We start from the raw sequence: 20,187 nt of genomic DNA, 5'->3' as shown, positions 1-20,187 counted from the left end.
TAAATGATCGCTAGGAATGGCATCAACTCTACGGCAATGAGTTGGGTTTTGTATAATTTTATAACTTTAAGTTTCATCAACATTCACCAGAAGTACAGTGAACACACTGAGGTATAGGCAACGAAATCATAGAGACTATTCACAGAGATGCAAATTTGCCTTCTGTGTGTTTGGCAGTATATTCTTTCCTGCATCCTTTAGAGTTAGTTGTGGCCACTTGTCTTGCTTTGGCCAGTGAAATATGACAGGACTTCAAGAAGTTTGTGGGAGAATTCCAGTATCATGTCTAGACAGATATCTTAAGAGCCAGTGCCTAATTCTCCCCATTTCTTTCTCCTTGTGTGCCACAGTAATTGAGAAAGCACATCATTGAGACAGAGCCTATCCTCAGTGGGAGAAAGATGAGGCTATCCATTTCTGCAAAGACATTAGCCTAGGAAACCCAAAAGGAGCATTTCTACTCTGTCCTGGAGGGCCACGATGAGTCAGACTTGACTCACTGGCAGTGAGTTCATTCTATATTTCATACTGAACTGTTTCTTTGTTCCAGGGTGGCTTTTGAAAGAGTCAACTGAGTGTAGCAAATTTTGTTATTCAAAGATCCTTTAAGTTTTGCTGGTTGTGCAGGAAGAAATGCAAGGATACCTTAGATGCCTACGACTTACTTTTACTGGTGCTGGAAAAATAAGCAAATAAACCAAAATGTTAATGTGGCGAATCATTGTGCTACTCTTACACTGTTGACTTTTATTAGGTTTGAAGAGTTGGGTGTGTTTGTTTTTCCTGTAGAGTGATGCCTCTTTTTCCACTTTCCTTTAATGAAATGTTAAAAATCGAAGCATAGTGTACATGAAGTAGGCTTGAGATTTTCCAAAATGAAAATGGAGAAAAATAAAAGAATGCCTGCAACTGAGGTTTGTGACTTAGTTCAGTACTTACGATAAACATGTGTACCCATGTTCTTCTGATGAAAAACATTGTCGTTTTAAAAAGACTTCCTTAAATTTGGTACACATGCACGTGCGCGTTTTTCCACAGGCTAATAATAACATGAGCTGATCTGAGTGAGTAGTTTCGTCTACGATTCTCTTTACACACCTGTGTGAAATTAGAATGCTCTTAAATTCATCTTTGGTTTCTTAAATCTGTGGGTTGTTATTAAAGTGACATCCGAAATCCAAATCTAAATTTTCAAAATGAAATTTTGAATGTTTTTGAATAAATTTCTAAATCTGAATTAAGATTTCCTAAACCTAAATTGCTTAAAGTTATGTAATAATACAGGAGTAATATTTTGATGTACTGACATATATGTGTGTAGTTATTATCATTTTTTCCCCAAAACCATTTTATTGGGAGCTAATACAGACTTCATGACATATTTTATATGTAACTACTAATCTTGTTAAACTCTATTGGGTCATGCTCACTTCAGCAGCACATATACTAGAATCTCTTGGGTGGTAGAATCTCTTGGACTAGGTGAGACCTAGTCTATGAAGAGAAAGGTTGGTGGTTCAAACCTCCTAGAGGTGCCTCAGAATAAAGGTCTGGTGACCTGTTTCTGAAAGGACACAGTCATGAAACCCCTGGGAGTAAAATTCTATTCTACCATCAAGAAAGCAGATCCAGGAGTTAAAGTGTGTCCTCTGGACCCTTAGATGGCTGCACACTGAACCTCTCTGGTCCAAGGGAGCGGGCTGTGGCACTGGAGATGTGGCGGAGAAGCAGTGGCAGCCCAGGCAGGAGCGCTGAGAGACAAAACAATGGGCATCCCTGGGCCACGGAACCAGAACACCAAGTGCCTTCCTAAGGAGGGCTGTGTGCAAAGTGGAGGCCTGCAGGCACTTCATCTGATAAATTAGGCATGCTGACTCACAGAGCACCTTTGGTTGAAGCTTATGGTGGAGTGAAGTGCTTTTGGGGTATTTATCAGCAGTGCAAAAAGAACTCGGGAACAATTGCCTGAGCAGGGGCTGTGTGACTAAGAAGTCAAGGACAAGAAAGAGAGGCATGCCTGTGGCCATGGTTGAAAAGAAGCACTCCTGTTTGGGAAAAACAATAGCCTGAGCATTTCTAATCTGGAATTGTAACCGGTTAACTTCCTTAACCTCCCTGGCGGTCTAATTATGTCGGTAATTTTGTTAAGGGACTTCTCTGCAGTGTAGTCCTGACTGTGACTCGGGGTTACTGCTTCTGACAGTTAACATTTACCCCAAGCCACACTCGGATTACTGCCAGGGAGGTCAATAGCCCCATAATCATCCGGATGGTCTGTGAGTTCTGTGTGGCCATTGCAATAAATTGTTGAACCAGCAGAGAAGTTGACAGTGTCCTGGGAGTGATGGTTGGTGTCAGAATTGGTTTAAAAAAAAAAAAAAAGGTTGGTGGGTGGAGGCATGCCTGATCTCTAACCTCTGCCTCATAGGAACTGGCTTTGGACTAATGCTGAGTTTGATTCTCCTCCCACCTTGGGAATTCAGAGGAGCTCAGACTTACACCATTTTTACATCAACTAACTACCATATATACTCGATTATAAGCCAACCTGAGTATAAGCCGAGGTATCTAATTATTACCTGGGAAACCAAAAACTGATTGACTCGAGTATAAGCCTAGGGTGGAAAATGCAGAAGCTATTGGTGATTTTCAATAATCAAAACAAATGAAAATAAAATTACTAAAAACTGAGACATCAGTGGGGTAATGTATTTAAATATTTATTTTAAATAAAAAACATAAATAAAAGGACAAGTCATTTAACATTAGTAAACCAGCACAGTACGTGAAAAATAGGTTCAACAAAAACAATAAGATATCAACAATGATACCTCAAGAGTACTATTCCCTGAGCTCAATCAGCAACCAAGCTAAAATGTAAACAGTTAAAATCCTTCAAAACTGGATTCCTCCTCCTGATCCATATCCCAATGCAGAGCTTCAGCTGGTGTGAGGTCATCATAGACACTGTCCTCACTGAGATCACTGTCATCACCATCACTGCTGTCATTTTCATACAAAGCACAGTCTTCACCGCCATCCATAGCATTGCTAATACTACATTTCTGGAAGGCACGTCGCACCATGTCTTCTGGAATGTCTTCCCATGCATCTCGAATCCACTTTACTGTTAACTCCATGTCAGGCTTCATGAGATTTCCTCCTTTTGTTAGTTGGGCTTGACCAGATGACACCCATGTATAAGCCAAACCCCAGTTTTTCAGCACATTTTTTTGTGTGCTGAAAAACTCTGTTTATACACGAGTATATACGGTATTTCATTTTTCATAATGTAGCCGTTTAAAAACAAAAGTTAAGATTTCTGTAAATCAAAAAGGAGTCCAGTGCCACAGTGGATTTTACATAGGGCTGTAATAAGGTCAACAGTTCAAACCCAACTCCATGGAAAAAAGACAAGGCTCTCTACTCCTGAAGATTTCATCTTAGAAACCTTCATGGGGTCGTTTTACTCTGTCCCATAGAGTTTCTGTGAGTTGGAATAGACTCAATATCAGTGATTTTTTTTGTTTTTAGTCAAATCACATATCTTCAAACAATAATAGACAGAGTTCTGTGTACTCAGGGCTGTTGTGCTCACGTCCCAACTTGACTTTGTGCCCTCGGTAGTGCACTATGGTTCACGCTCTGTACTATTGACCCTGGAGTGTATTTCAAAGCAGAAATCACTACTGCTTACAAAGCTGCCATGGATTTCAACATCTACTGGTAAAATCACAACCCCTTAGAGCAGAAAAAAAATCCTTCCCATCAGCCCTTCCCCCTCATTTGCCATCTTGTCAGCATGGACATGGAAGTTGTCCAAAGATACACCTCTCTCTCTCCCTCCCTCCCTCCCTCCCTGATGTCAGTGCTTTCGTATGTGCCCTATTATTTTTGTTTAGAATACTCTATCCTTCACTCCCTTCCTCCCTGTCCCAGTTCTTAGGTATCCTTCAAGAGCAAACTCAATGTTTACTTCCTCAGTGACTCCTCCAACACAAACTCTTTGCAGAACCAGTCGCAAGGACTGGAATTCCTCAAGGACAAGAATCTAGATACTTACCTACTTCTGTGTCCCTGTCACCTGCTGCTCACACAATAAATGGTGAATCAAATTGTACAGCATCCTACTGGACTAGTTTAATAAATGCATTTTCATCTCCAGTCACACATCACTTAGTGTCCATAGTATGCTCTGTGAATTGAATATTATGTGATCTAGATGTTAGGCAGACAATACACTATATGCAAACAGACCCTGGATTACAGACAAGTTCAGTTCTTGTCTGTATGTAAATCAAATTTGCATGTAAGTCAAAACAGGTATGGTTTGAATTTAATGCCAGCTAGTCAAATGTGTGTTTAATATGTAGTGTAAATTTCCATGTATAAAAAAGTTAAAGTGATGAGGGCAACAAATGTACAAATGTGCTTGACGCAATGAGTACATGTATGGATTGTGATAAGAGTTGTATGAGCCCCCAATAAAATGCTTTTAAAAAGTTAAACATAAAACCTCTTTTATATAATAATATATTTGAATAATATTTTCATATCATTCAACTTCTTGATGAGAAGCTCAGGCATAGGAATCATTATGAGACTGGCACAGGACTGGGTTGTGTTTTATTCTGTTGTGCATGAGGTTGCTATGGGTCAGAGCCAACTTGACACCCATCAAGAAGAAGAATATTTTGCTGTACCTCACAAAGCATTGCCCATTTGTTATTATGAATCACTGTATGTACCTCAAAATGTCACTGTAGTTGTCTTTAGGAGCCTTGTGAAGGAGCCTGGTGACACAGTTGGTCATGTGTTTTGGACAACTCTTAAGGGCAGCATTTTGAAAACATTCTGTTTGGGGGAATCTGTTCCTGTAAAGGTTACAGCCTCAAAAGCCCACTGGGGCAGTTCTATTCTGCCCAGTAGGGCCCCTCTGAGTCCAAATCTATTTCATGACAGTGAGTTTTGCCTTTTAAAAACATATGCAAACATATGCGATGTGACTTTGCACAAATTTCATGTGGCATGTTATCATGTATAAGAATATTAAACTCAAACTCATCACTATTGAATCAATTCTGACTCACAGCAACCCTGTGGGACAAAGTCAAACTGTCCCCGTGGCTTTCCAAAGTTATAAGTCTTTACAGGAGCACTAGTGGCATAGTGGGTTACATGCTAGGCCACTAACATGTTGGGTTACGAGATAGCTGTTTGGAACCACCAGCAGCTTGGCGGGAAAAACACTGGCTTTTCTACTTCCATTAAAAGTTACCATCTCAGAAACCCACAGAGGCAGTTCTACCCTGTTCTGAAGGGTCTCTACGAGTCAGAATCGAATTGATGGCAGTGAGTTGATTTTGTTTTTAAATCAACCCTTTTGGGACTAGAAAGCTTCATCTTTCCAATGGGTTCAAACTGCAGACCTCACTATTAGCAGCCTACATCACTTACTATCCCATCAGGGCTCCTAGAAGAGTGAGGAGTTATAGCTTATAGTTTGACCTTAAAAATAACCCCAAATGGTTTCTAATTAAGATTTGTTTTTTACAAATAAACACATAGCCTACAGTTTAAAAATAAATTTGTTAAATCCATATAGATTTGTTTGTTTCTGCTTTAATCAGGTCTGTCTAGCTCATTGAGTCTAAGTAAATATCTCAGAGTAATATAAAAGTATATAAAACATAGAAATATTATCAGAGTAGAGAGCTGTTATTGGTGTTGGGTGCCTTCTAGTCGGCGTTGACCCCTACTGACCCTGTGCACAATCAAACAAAGACTATGAATCTGGGCCATCCTCACAATTATTCATATGACCATTGATGAAGTCCCTGTGTCGATCCATCTCATTGAGGGCCTTCCTCTTTTCCACCGACCCTCCATTTTACCCAACATGATGGCCCAATCCAGCTACTGCTCTCTGCTGACGATATGTAAGTATGTGAGGCACAGTCTTGCCCTCCTCTCCTCAAAGGAGCACCCTGGCCTTACTTCTTCCAAGACAGACTGGTTTGTCCTCTTAGCAGCACATGGTGCTTTCAATATTCTTCTCCAGCCCACAGATAACTATGATACAAATAGCAAAGTGTAAGAATGTGCTGAAAATAACCTTTTGTCTAAAAGAAATGTGTTGGTTTCCCCCTTCTCCCCCAGGAAGTAAAGCCCTGAAATATCTAATGAGGCGTTGCAAAATATGTCCCCCAGGGAGTCAAAGTCAAGGTTCAAGCTGAACTTTGTTTACAAGCTTGGGAACCATGTGTTTAGAGAATGATAGAGTTTTGTCAAGACTTTCTGCCAAAGAACACCACAAGTTTAACACGTGCTCGCTGCCTGCTTTCAAGAGCTGATAGCATTTGAGGATACCCTATGGCTAGGTCTCAAACTGGGTCCCAGCTCCATTTCCCAAAGGAAGCCCCAGAAACTCTGCTACTTGTCAGTTCTGTTTAATAAAACTCCTCAGTTTTAACCTGAGAGCTATCTGTACAGAAATACAGATAGCAAAATGTTCCTAACTGAGTTTTTGACTCCAAGAGATCAAAAGATGAGTGGCTTTGGGTAAATCTGCTGCACAAAACCTCTTTAAAGTAATTTAAAACAAAGATGTTGTTTTGAGGGCTAAGGTGCACCTGATCCAAGGCATGATATTTTCCATTGCATCACATGCATGTGAAAGTTGAACATTGAATAGGGAAGACTGAAGATGAATCGCTGTATTTGACTTGTGGTGCTGGAGAAGAATATTGACAATACTGTGGACTGCTGAAAGGACAAACATCTGTCTTGGAAGAAGTATAGCCAGAGTGCTCCTTGGAAGCATAGTTGGCGAGACTTTGTCTTACATACTTTGGATATGTGGTCGAGAGAGAAGAATCCCTGGAGAAGGACATCATGCTTGGTAAAGTGGAGGGGCAGCAAAAAAGAGGAAGGCCCTCGTCTAGATGGATTGGTCCCGTAGCTACAACAATGAGTTCAAGCACAGGAGCAATTGTGAGTTTGGCACACAACTGGGCCGTGTTTTGTTCTGTTCTGTGTAAGTCCCTATGGGTTGAAAACAACTCCACGGCACCAAACAACAAGAAGCACCACTGAGCTAATCTCCTTCCTTCCACTCCTGCTCCTTACCATGTACTCGGTTTCTTTCCAAACATCACCTCAGAAAAGTTGAAGTCAGAACAATAATAGCTAACAATGATGAAATGCTCTTAATTTCCCAGGCACCATGCTCTTAACTCCTTTAATTCTCACAGGAATTTGTAGAGAGAAAATGCCCTGGATACATGTGTCTGACCACCCTCCCTCCTCTGAGATTCCATGAGAGGGTAGTGCTGGACCCAAGGGTCTACAGCAAAGCAAAGCTGACTCTCATTTGAAAAGGAAAGATAGATGTCTGAAGAAACTGAGAGCAAAACTCCTTCCTTCCCCCTTTCAGTGACTAGCCCCCAATTTGCCACCTTGTCTATCATTGGACTAGAATAGTGATTCTCACAGTGTTATCCCTGGACCAGAAGCAATGGCACCACCTGGAATCTTGTTATAACCCATTAGAAGTGCAAACTCTCTAGCCTGACTCTAGACCAGGGGACCTCAAACTATGGCCCCGGGACCACATGTGGCCCGCCAAGGACATTTATCTGGCCCGTCGAGTGTTTTTGCCCCGTTTTGTTTTTTACTTCAAAAGATGTGTGCAGTGTGCATAGGAATTTGTTCATAGTTTTTTTTAAAAAAAACTATAGTCTGGCCCTCCAGCAAGTCTGAGGGACAGTGAACTGGCCTCCTGTTTATAAAGTTTGAGGACCCCTGCTCTAGACCTACCAAATCAGAAACTCACTCTGGTTGTGGGGTGCAGCACTCTGTGCTTCAATAAGTCCTCCAGAGCATCTGGTACATGTTCAAGTTTTAAAGCTACTAGGAGACCAGATGGCCTAATCTACCTGCTAGTTTTCCTGTGTTGGAGAAACTCCAGGCATCCGACCTGGTAAGGTGCTGAGGAACCTACATCCATTAGTGGGGTGACAAACTGCATTTAATGAGCTTGGTAAAGGGACACTTACTCAGCTAGTCAATCAGTAAAGGTGACTCCTCTTAGGGAGAAATCATCAGAAACAGAAGAGAACTTTTATCCTGATAACAACCCTACTAAATCTAATAAAAATTGAGGCTCAGGGCACCAAAATTTGAACCCAAGGACATCTGCCTCCAAGTCTTGCCCATCATATCCAATCCCAAATCAAGTTCACCTCAAGGGTTTTCTGCTTTTTAAAAACTTTCTTTTAAATTGTGATATACATAGAATGCATACAAACAAATAGAAAGCCACACACATATATATCCCAGGAGAAAAAGCAAACAAACAAAAACTCAGAATACTGGAGCACTCAGAAGTGCGGGTGTGCCTCATTCTTCCTCCTTGATGTAACCACTCTGAACGCTTAAGGCCCATTGCTTCTTTGCTCTTCATTATTAAGCCACTGAAAGAAGCAGCGTCAAGGAGCCCTGGTGCTGGAACACTAAACTTCTTAAACTGAGTCGTGACCTCATGTGGGGTTGTGTAACAACGTAAAGGTCACAAAAAATTTGGCAACAGTAAACAGTTTCTGAACTCGCCACAGCCAAAAAGTAATTCAAAATCAAACGCTCAATGAATCTAAGATGTTTCTGGCCGTGCTCACTGTGATGCAAATGTCTCTTGTGAAAAGGGGTTGCCAGTGAAAAAAAGTTACGAAGACATGGTGTAGTGAATAACATGTTGGTCTGTCTGCTCACCACCAGGTGAGCAGTTCCAATCCACCAGCTGGCAGCCCAAAAGGGGCAGTTCTATTCAACCCTATAGGGTCACTGTGAGTCAGAATCCACTCAATGACAATGAGAGAGAACGGGATTGTCACTGTCCTACAGGGTTGCTATGAGTTGGAATCAACTCAGTGGCAGTGGGTTTGTTTTTTTTTTCCATAAACATTTTTCACAGGAATCCTGGTGACACAGTGGGTTAAGCATGGGGTTGCTAACTGCAAGGTTAGCAGTTCAAACCCACCAGCTTCTCTGCTCAGCAAAGAAAGATGAGGCTGTCTGCTCCTATGAAGAGTTACTGTCTCGGAAATTCAATAGAGGGTCACTATATATGAAGCAACTCAGTGGCAATGGGTTTTGATTTTATAAGCATTGTCAAGCAACACAGCTTCTTTTCCCCTCCTGTTTTGGACTTTATATGTGTCAAAAACCTCGAAGACGGCGAAGGTCCAAACAATATTGCATTCTGTTATGCATAAGGTTACCGCGAATCAGAATTGGCTTGATGACAACTAACAACCACAAGCACTCAAAGAGCACACTGTGTTATTCTTTCCTCTTTATGCTTTATATAGATGGAATCATACCTTTGATATTCCTTCGTGTCCTGCTTCTTTTTGCTCATGTGTGTGGCATCTGTGTTGTATATAGCCACAGTGTGTTGATTATCTTTGCTATCTAGTGCTTTGTCCTTGTTATTCTGGAATCAATATTTTCCTCACCCCTACTGCTACTCTCCTAATGCAGGTGTCCATTACATGATTGCTTGTTATTGAAATTACTCTGTAGTCCCTAACTGCTCTTCATATCTACAGGCCCCCCCAACTACTGCAGGAACCTCTCAGGAGGTCAGCATTGGTCATGTCCTTCTTGTTCAAAGAACTTGTAGCCAAGAGAAACATGAAACACTGAGAGGCAAGTAATGAACACACTGTTCAGGGCCTTAGAAGTTATGTTAAGGACTTTGTCTTTAGCCTGAAGGCAATGACAAGTCCTTTCTTATTGGTGTATTTGGAGCAATAATTTATTTTAGAAGAATGAATACCAGACCTGTCCCAAGGACTTAGAGATTAAAGATGTCCTAAATGTCCAACTCTTCCAAGATGCTACTCTGCTTCATTTTTCCTTCACCCCTCTCTTGAGTATCATCCCTCATGTCCCTGGGTTCTGCAGTTAATTCCAGTGCCCCACAGAGACTCACCAAACACTAAGGAAGTGTCTCACATGGTGGGGGGTGCTGGGCAGTCCCAACTTTGATGGTTAGGCAAAGGTGAGCAAATGAGGTTCCATAGCCAGAAGCCAAAAATGTCCAAAAGTCACTGCAGGTCTTTTTGCTTTTATTCAAGCTCAGCCAGGAAACAGAGGTATGACTTTCCAGGTGAGGTGTGTAAGAACTGTTTAGTGGTACCAGCATATATACCCCATCCAAAGAAGTGTCTTATAATACAACCTCTACTAAAGTAGAGTAAGACAGCCCCCAAAGAACTAAGGGTGTGATTTGGTTTTAAGGTGGAGTCCTAAAGATACCATCAGGGAAACAGAGGATGTGGCTTGGTTCAAGCCCTCTTCCTGTCCATTAGTAGGTTATGCCCTCCATAATGGGACCAACGCCACAGGTGTATAAAGTCCAGAAGTATAATGTATCACACAAGGAATTGTGGTCACAAGGGCCATATTATTTGACTATAAGTCAGTATTTGACTTCCTAGGATCAGGAATTCATATCCCAGAGTCCTCAAACCATGGGGTTGATAGCTTGCCTGTAAGAAAACACCCAATTTTGGCAGGCCTTCGTTATGCTCTGCCCCACAGTCCCCTGGGATGCTTTTGACTGATTAAGTTCTCTGTGCCCCAGCCCCATCTGTTAGGAGCCCTCGCTTTCATTTCTCTCTAGCCAGCTGTTCATTTCCAAGCATACCTCACAGGTGAACCACTTACATCGGTACACTTATTAACAAAAGGGCAATCACCTGTGAGAGCGCAATATCGAATTATTAACAGTGCTGGTAAATGGAAAGTGAAAGAAGAATGACCCAAGAGCCATGAAATTTAGCCCAAATGCTCACCTAAGCTAATTGATGAAAATATTTCAAGTGTCTTAATATGCCCCAGTGGATCATACTATGGAATATAATGACAATCACAGACATTGTAGCTAGTAGACAGGAGCCACCATAGACATAGATGTAACTACAGACCAGAGGTTCCCAAACTTATTTGGCCTACCACCACCTTTTCAGGAAAAAAAAAATTATTCAGCCCCCGGCCCCTTCTACACTCCGGCAATTAAAAACGTTTGTATGACAGCACATAATCCAAGCTAAAGTGTGGGTATCTGCTTTTACAGTCCCCTCTGCCCCGACTGCTCCAGTGCCCCCCAAGGGGCAGTGGTGTTGCTCATTTTGGGAAACATTGCTATTGACTAATATGTTAGTGTGAGGTTGCCAATCTTTTTTTTCTTTTCGGTAAAGAGCCAGAGAGTAAATATTTTCAGCTCTCGCCGGCCATGCAGAGAAGTGAGGAGTAGATGCATACTCTACAGCCATTATAAACAGGTCCTTTCTTCCTGCACATATTTTAGTGACGTTGTATATCTTTTTTCAGCTGTGTATACTTTAGCGTCCTGCATTACCTTTCTTATCACCAGAAAATAAGTTCATATTACCTAGTTAACTCCCCCCAAATCACTAATCACTTCGAATGAACATTAGTTTCTGTATAAAATCCAAACCAAACTCACTGCCATTGAATCGATGCTAATTCAAGTGTAAGTAAAACAATATTGGTACCGGAGGTCCAGTTCACACATGCACGGGCTAATTCCAAACAAAAACTAAGTTTCTGCTATCAGTGCCTTCTCTCAGTAGTAACCTTGTCTTAATCTCATTAGGATGTTGAAGGGGGAAAAAAAGCTCCAGACCCAGCAGTGGTTTCTGCATGGCCAGTCGATTGATGGCAGGAAGGTCAAGTCAGGAGGCAATGGCGACTGTTCCTGGAGCTAGCAAAGGGAGAATATTGATAGGATTTCTCGAAGGACAAAGAACTGAGCATGTGAAATTACTAGGAAGAAGCTTTAAGAAAATTTAAAATTACACTGATGAGAACAAGGTCAGGAGAGTTGTGCCAAGGAATTGTTTCATCTAGCTGAAGCACACCTGCTCATTCTTCGAAGGGTAGCAAGGGTTGTCCTAGGAGAATTTAATTGGGGAGCCTTACCTCATTATTGATCTGGTGCTTTCAGATTTTTTCTTCTTCTCAAACATTGAAAAGGAACATGATTTGGATCCTCAGATGATAACCATGGGTGGGTGGGTGGGCGAGGTGCAGGCTTCATCCTGCTCATACCCCAGCTCTCTAGCCACCGGCCAACCTCCCCTTAGGAGTATGCCTGAGAGAAATATATTTAGAAATGCTTTATTCTCTTCTTTAATAAAAAATTCACCAGTATTCTAACAAAATACTTGCTGCTGTGGGTGTTGACCTTGGTGGCGTTGCTGTCGGCCTTGGTCTTCTGGACCCTGGAGAAGATCTCCTTGAAGAGAGCCTTGCACTCTGATGTGGCATAAATTGAGAAGCTCAAGATTCTTTGGGGGAAGGGCTAGAGAATGGAAGTGTTACCTTCAGAAACGTAGAGACCTCCATGGAAGTTATGTTGGGAAACGATAACTACATTTAGATATTTTTGTTTAAGAAAGGTTTCTAGGATTTTGTACCTTACCTGATATATACATGTCATTTCCTAAAAATGAATAAACAATATTTGCTTTTTTATGATTGACTTATTTTGCTCAATATGATGTCCTCCAGGTTTATCAATGTTTCAAGGTGTTTGGGACCTCATTTTTCTTAATTACTCGATAATATTCCATTGCATGTAAGTATCACAGTTCACCGATTCACGCACCCATGATGGGCACTTAAGTTCTTTCTCTCTTTTGTTATTGTGAATAGAGGTGCAATGAACATAGGTGGATGTGTCTGTTTGCCTCACTTCTATTAGAGCTGTAAGGTGTATGCTGTTGTTGTTGTTGTTAGGTGCCGTCAAATCGGTTCTGATACACAAGGACCCTATGCACAACAGAAGGATGCACTGCCCAGCTCTGGGCCGTCCTCACAATTGTTCCTCTGCCTGAGACCATCGTTGCAGCCACTGTGAGTATCCATCTCATGGTGGGCCTTCTTCCTCTTTTTTGCTTCCCCTCCACTTTACCACACATGATGTCCTTCTCCAGGGACTGGTTTCTCCTGACAATATGTCCAAAGTATGTAAATGCTTTCCCTCCTTAACTCTTTTGATGTATACTTGTTCTTTCCTGACTACATGTCCAAAGGATGTAAGATGATGTCTTGCCATCCTTGCCCCTGAGGAGCACCTCTGGCCCCACTTCTTCCAGTATAATCAGTTTGTCCTTCTAGCAGTGTATGGGACTTTCAATATCCTTCTCTAGCACACCAATTCAAATGCACAGATTCTTTTTTATTTAACAGCCAACTTTCACATGCATATGAGGCAATTGAAAATACCATGCTTGGGTCAGGTATACCTTATTCCTCAAAGTAACATCCTTGCTGTTCAATACTCTAAAGAGGTCTTGTGAAGCAGATTTACCCAATGCAATATGTCTTTTGATTTCTTGACTGATGCTTCCATAAGCATTGATTGTAGATCTAAGCAAGATGAAATCCTTGACAACTTCAATCTTTTCTCCATTATCATGATGTTATCTATTGTTTACCTTATTTGTTCAGAAGTATTAGGAGCAAGTTCATAATTGTACTTTACTTAAATGATCTAGTGTCTTAAAATGAGATACATTATTATTTGCTCTGGGGCTAGAGAGAGAATCAGGAATGGTTTTATACAAGAAATTAACTATTCATTCAATACATAGTAACCGACTGCCTATTGTGTGCATGTAATTGTTCTAGCTAATTCAGATATATCTGTGAACCAAAGAATCATATGCTTGAGGAGGCTTCCATTTTAATAGAGCTTGTTGATATTTTAAGTGGACCTTAAAAGGTAAGTAGACTTTCCATAAATAAATGCTCATTCAAGAGTAATCAAAGATATAAAAATGTGAATATTCGTATCCTTTTTGGGAGCAGCAAGTAGCTCCTTGAAGTGTAGAATACATGGTCAGAGCCAAAAGGCAGGTTGTAAAGGCAGGTGTCCACGGCTATGTGAGTTTCACCAGATCAAAGCTGATATTTCTCCACGTTAATATTAAATCTTCCTTGGTATTTCCATTCAGAGGTACTATTCATAAGTCCTGAATGGACTCATTATCTTTCTCCTGAGATCTGTTTTATGTCTGCATTTCCTAACTCAGTGAGCGACAATGCTGTTACTTGGGTTTAGGCCTTCACCTCTGTGACCAGTTCCTGGCCTTTGGGCTCACCTTCTGCAGGGCCACCTAAATGGGAATGTCGGAGTTAATATCCAGACTCCCAGTCTTATATCTCGTCATGTGGACTGCTCTCGGTATCTGCTCTGTTGTCTCCAGGACTGATTCTGAAGTGAAGCTTTGTTCCTACCCAACCACAGACAAACAAGAAACTGACCACTCAGTGTCTATGGAGGGAGTATTCTACAGAAGATAAGGGCACTGCTTTCTCATGCCTTTGGCCATTTTTCTGATTCCTCTCTCATTCCTTTATAGCCATCCTTGAATTCCTTCATCTCCCTCTGGGATGCATATCAGGGATGCTGTCTGGCTTTCCACTCCCAAACTTGTATAGTCAAACCTGCCCAGGGTTTCAGGAAAATAAAAAACGCATTGTCATTAGAAAGCAGAGGAGCCCTATTGGTGGAGTGTTTATGAGTTGGACGGATAACTGTTGAAAGGTCAGCAGTTCTAAACCACCAGCTGCTCTGAGAGAGAAAGGGCTTTATATTCTCCCAATGAGTTACAGTCTCAGAAACTCACGGGGGCAGTTCTACCCCGTCCTATAGGCTCACTACCAGTCGCCATTGACTGGATGGCAGTGAGTTTGGTTTTTGGTTTTTAGAAGACTGTAGGGATTGACATAGTGAGAGTTTGTTTAGCTTTCCTATTCTAGCCAACTCTGGGATCCTTGGTGGCACAATGGTTCAAGTGTTGACTACTCACCAAAAGCTGTTGGTTTGAACCCACCAGCTGCGCTGAGGGACAAAAGCCTGGCAATCTGCTCCCCAGAAGCTTTCCACCCAGGAAATCATACCCAGCTGGGTCAGCTCTGCTTTGTCATAGAGGGTCACTGTGTGTTAATACGGACCTGGAGGCACATAATAACAATATAATCGGCTGCTGATTCTTCTTTACTTAAAAGGCCCTTTCCTTGTTTCCCACTGCTACAGGACAGGTAGAAGAAATATGGAATACATTTGACTTTGTACGTATAAGTCAAATCTTCCCTGAACTTGTCCTCGACTGGGCTCTGGTCCTTTCCCATTGCGTATTCCAGAATCCAGGTTTTAGAGAACTATTTTCCAGGCGGTTTCATAATTCAGGAACCTGACTCACACTGTTTTGATTCACATGGTTTTTTCCCCACAAAACAGTGCCAACCTTCTCCTTTCCCTTTTGCCACCTCTTCTCCTAAACATCTATTCCAATATTATTTCCTCTATGAAAGCTTTCCCCTAAGGAGTCCTAGGGGTGCAGTAGGCTAGGCACCAAGCTGCTAACTGAAAGGTCAGTGTTTCAAGCCCCCCCCCCACCCAGCCACTCCTTGAAAGACAGATGAGGCAAATGGACTCCATGGCCATGGACGTAATGTTTTCCAAACTGCTGCTCACTGTCTTTTTAAATATTTTAATGTATTATTAACATCTATGACAGTTCCACAGATTTCTTCACAGGCTTATGTCTCCTAAAAACTATCTGCCATCTGGTTGATTCTGACTCATTGTGACCACAGGCATCTCATCACCAACCCTTTCCTCCAAGGAATCTTAGACCTTTGGGTGGATTCCAATGGCCAGCTGTTTGGTTGGTAGCCATTGCATAATTGTTTGTGTAAAACTGTATGCCACCTGAAAATAGGGATCAATACTTAGTTGGTTATTTGTTTTGTTTTGGGTATACCCAATACTTTACCTGAAGGTTAGTTGTTCATAGACAATACTCAAATAAATATTTAATTAATGACTAAAGTGGATGAAAAAGACATTCATTGAGATGACTTGGACAATGGAGAAATGTGGAACTGAGGATTGAGAGGTCATTGGGAGAAGGCATGAGCTAAGTAGAAAAGAGCAGAGAGGAGATTAGAACCTAGAGCAAGCACCGTAGATAGCCAAGAAATTATGACTCTTTGGCTTGTAGCCATGTTTAAGTGTTTGGAAATGCCTCTGCTGATTGACATATTAAATAAGCCATTGGACCCCTAAGGTTGTTTTGATTTTCTTTTGTTGGAAACAGGGAGCCTTTGGAGGTGTTTGCACAAAGGAATTATCATGTTTGTGCTTACAGTGGCAATTTAGAAGGCTGGGGTTATCAATGAGAAAGCAATAGGAATCATTTAATTTATCGGCTATTTTGGAGATCAAATAGCTGAAGAGAGGAGCGTAAAGATAAAGGAGAATATATTGATATGAGTAACATCAAGACTATCTGGTTGTTGACCTACAGGAAAGAAAAACACAGTTCAACACAGTAGCAGAGAGATTATGACTGTAATTAATGTTGAAAATAATTACTATGGAGGACTTCCGGGAAGATGGAGCTGAGGAAAGGAAGAGCCAGAGTAGACCCCATTCTGGAGTGCCCATCCTTGAGGGCGACTTTCATGCTCAGAGCAGCTCCTTCCCAGAGATGACTGCAGGGCCAGCCTCAGCTTGAGACAGGACATCCTCTCCCTAGATGACAGCACAGTAGAGGACGGCCCTGAAGATACAGTTTGAGCAGAGGGGCCAGTCTGACCCATCCCCATGGGGCCAAAGCAAGAGGGAGTACAACAGACCAGCAATGTGAGCGAAGCCACGGAGTCCTGGGGAATCCCCATGGTAGACTTCTGTCTTGGCACCCAACCTGAACTGGTTGGGGGGCTACTCACAAGGGGGCCACGCTGAAAGTCTAAAGGCGGTAGGTATGTGGGGAGGAACCCAAGACCACTCCATCCCTGACTATAGGAATAACAGTGGGGACTTTTAGGATGCCTTTCAGACACGAATGCTGGAGACCAAAGGGTATATGGGTTGTTAGGTAAGCGTGTCCCAGGAAATGGAACCCTGAAAGAAAAGGGGACTGGAATGCTGGATTAGAACATGTCCTCCCTATTTAACACAAAGACAGTCATCTGCTCTGTCAGCATCCCTGCTAGACTGGGGACTATTTGCATGGTCTTTGTTTTTGTTGGTGGTTATCTATACAAGATAGGCAGGATAGGCAATCCTGTGGAGATAGAAATGGGACCAACGGTTCCTGGTGGTCATGCGAGGGGAGGATGCAGGGGAGGTGCGCCAATAAGGACAGAGACGGGGGAATAGTAAGGGTTACAAAATTGATGGCAAGGAGGGTGCAGCTTTTCTTGTCATGTTTGATAATAGAGAGGAATTACTGAGGTGAACAATGGGTGAACGCGATAGTGGGGCAGGAGAAAAGAAATTAAAAAGACATAGATATATATGTAAATATATAAAAATAGGTGTATTTGTGTGTGTGTGTGTGTGTAGATGGAATTTGGGCCTCTACTTATATCTTATCTACATACAAGAACAGTTGGTCTGAAATCATGGCAGTGGATGAGATCATCCTGATCAGAAGAGAATGGAAAAAGAGATCAACACAGTATAGTTCCTCTAATTAGGATGCTAATGAAGTATAACATTTCCCCAGGTTTGTAGGTACTATTTATATATTGATATTGTGTTTTTTGTTCACTGTCATCGAGTTGGTTCTGCCTCACAGTAACCGTATAGGATAGGACAGAACAGAACTGCCCCTCTAAGTTTCTGAGATTTTAAATCTTTACAGGAGAAGGAAGCCTCATCTTTCTTTCTCTCATGTAGGGGCTGGTGGTTTCAAACTGCTGACCTTGTGGTTAGCATACCAAGTAGTAACCCACTAAACCACCAGAACATCAGGATTGAAGGAAGGCTTACTAATAACCTGCAATATGCAGATGAAATAACCTCGCATGCTGAAAGTGAGGAGAATTTGAAGCACTTACTGGTGAAGATCAAGGATGGCAGCTTTCAGCAACTAGACCAATAGGTAATAGCATGATAAATGGAGAAAAGATTGAAATTGTCAAGTGTTCCTGGAAGTAGCTGTCAAGTGATCAAGTGAAGCATTGCCCTGGGTAAGTCTTCTGCACAAGAACTCCTTAAAGGCTGAAAAGCATGGCTGTCCCTTTGAGGACTAAGGTGCACCTGATCCAAACCATGGTGTTTTCAATTGCTACCATTGCTACCCGTGAAAGTAGGACACTGAATAAAGAAGACCAATGGTTACAGCACTTGAATTATGGTGCTGGCAAAGAATATCGAAAGTGCCATAGACTGCCCAAAGAACCAACAAATGTGTCTTGGAACTGCAGCCAGAATGCTCCTTAGAGGCAAGGATGGCGACACTTGGTCTCATGTACGTAGGGCGTGTTGTCAGGAGAGACCAAAAAGACATCATGCTTGGTAAAGTGGAGGAGCGCCTAGAAAGAGAAGGCCCTCGATGAGATGGATTGACACAGTGGCTGCAACAATGGGCTCCAAGACAAGAACAATTGTGAGGCTGGGGAGGGTCAGGTAGGGTTCGGTCCTGTTGCATATCTGGTCGCTATGAGTCATCACTGACTTGACAGCATCTAAGGAAAACATTTTATTTTGTTTCATTGTTTTATTTTCTTTTAAAATTAGATACATTAGCCAAATGTTATAGTCTGGCTTCTCACCACAATCTAAATAAGGTTTATGATAGGTAAAAAATTTTATTTAGGAAAAAAACTATTTCTATGAAGAGAAACTAAATTTAAATGGACCTTAGGCACAAGAATTTCCATTTTTTTGAATCTCCATTTTATTATTTGAGCAATTTAAATTATTTTTTTTAAAAAACCAATTTTTCAGTATCCTGACAATTTAATTGCAGTAAATTGCTGCCCTGAATAGTATTTATATTCAGGATCATAATATGTGAGCACATAATTTTGTGGCCTCAGGTCTTTTATTGAAATGACGAGTCCAGAGTGAATGAAAAGTCTTAAGGTTCAGATGAAAGTTCAATTTCTTCAGATTTTTTTATAATGTCTTTTTAATATTTCAGCAAGTATGCTAAATACCTTCACATGTGGATGTGTTACTGCCCATATTGGTTTGATTATTCTGAAAGGCATCTGTGAACTTCACCAATCCAGTGTCATGTGTTGTCCTGAGATAACTTTGTTTTTATAAGTTCCATAACTTAGTTCCATAGTGTCTTACTCTTAATGTTAAAGTCTTTCTGATAGAGCACTTCTAATAGTTCTTCCTTTACTCGAAGTTTGTTGTTAAAATTATTCATAATTTGAGATGTGAAGGAAAAGGTTGCTATGAAACTCTGAGGGAGGAAAACTACTTAGAGTGGTTTCAAGTGTATTAGTGTTTTGCTAATATGTTTGAGAGAGAGTGCTACAAGTCATATATTGTCAAGAACAGAGTAGAGTTCTGCCTTAATAACTTAGGAGACATTGTTAGGTTGCTCTCAAATTACTTTGAAATAAAATGGAAGATTTAAGTTACCAGAATTCCTGTGACACGACTGCTCATGAATGTTGTTGGGAGGGAGCGTGTTTCTTCCCTCCTCCTTCCCTACACGTGTTTATCTTCAAAGGCTTTTGGCACCACCTGGTTGGAAACTGACCATCATTAATTCACAGGTCACATTTGGGTGGATGGAGCCCTGGGGGTGTAGTGCTTACAAGTTGGGCTATGGTCCTCATGGTCAGCAGTTCAAAACCACCTGCAGCTCCTTGGGAGAAAGACAATATATATACTCACGGTTTTTAGAGTCAATGACGGCTTCTAGGACAGGGTAGAACCACTCCTGAGAGTTTTCAAGAGTAGAACTGTTTACAGGAGTAGAAAGCCTCATCTTACTCCCTTGGAGCAGCTGGTGGTTACAAACTGAGAACTTTGTGGATCACAACCCAACCTGTATCCACTGCACTACCAGGGCTCCTCTGGAATGTCATAGTGCCATAAAACAAATGAAGTACTGATACAAGCTACATCATGAGTCAATGTTGAAAACATTCATTGTGCTATGTGAAAGAAACAAGGTGCAGAAGATGTTATATTATGTGATTTTACTTTTGTGGTTTTCAAATTATCTACCTCATCAGCATAACAGAAAATACCCCCCCAAAAAATGGGACCATAACCACAGGTCCAGAAAGAATTATGACTAAAAGGGAGCTCTTGATGCAGTGAGTTAA

General features: G+C 41.5%; 1 long non-coding RNA gene across 2 annotated transcripts in view; it reads left to right on the top strand.

Annotated features, from left to right (window-relative positions):
- LOC142430693 (uncharacterized) overlaps positions 1-20,187 on the top strand; it is a 56,172-nt gene that overhangs the window by 22,608 nt on the left and 13,377 nt on the right. For both annotated transcript variants that reach the window (XR_012780648.1, XR_012780647.1), the window contains one exon: positions 12,829-12,945. This is a non-coding gene — a long non-coding RNA (uncharacterized LOC142430693). The remainder of the gene's footprint in view (positions 1-12,828; positions 12,946-20,187) is intronic.

This window comes from Tenrec ecaudatus, chromosome 17 (assembly GCF_050624435.1).
Source record: "Tenrec ecaudatus isolate mTenEca1 chromosome 17, mTenEca1.hap1, whole genome shotgun sequence".
NCBI lineage: Eukaryota > Metazoa > Chordata > Mammalia > Afrosoricida > Tenrecidae > Tenrec > Tenrec ecaudatus.
This window is presented reverse-complemented; position numbering and strand designations above follow the sequence as displayed.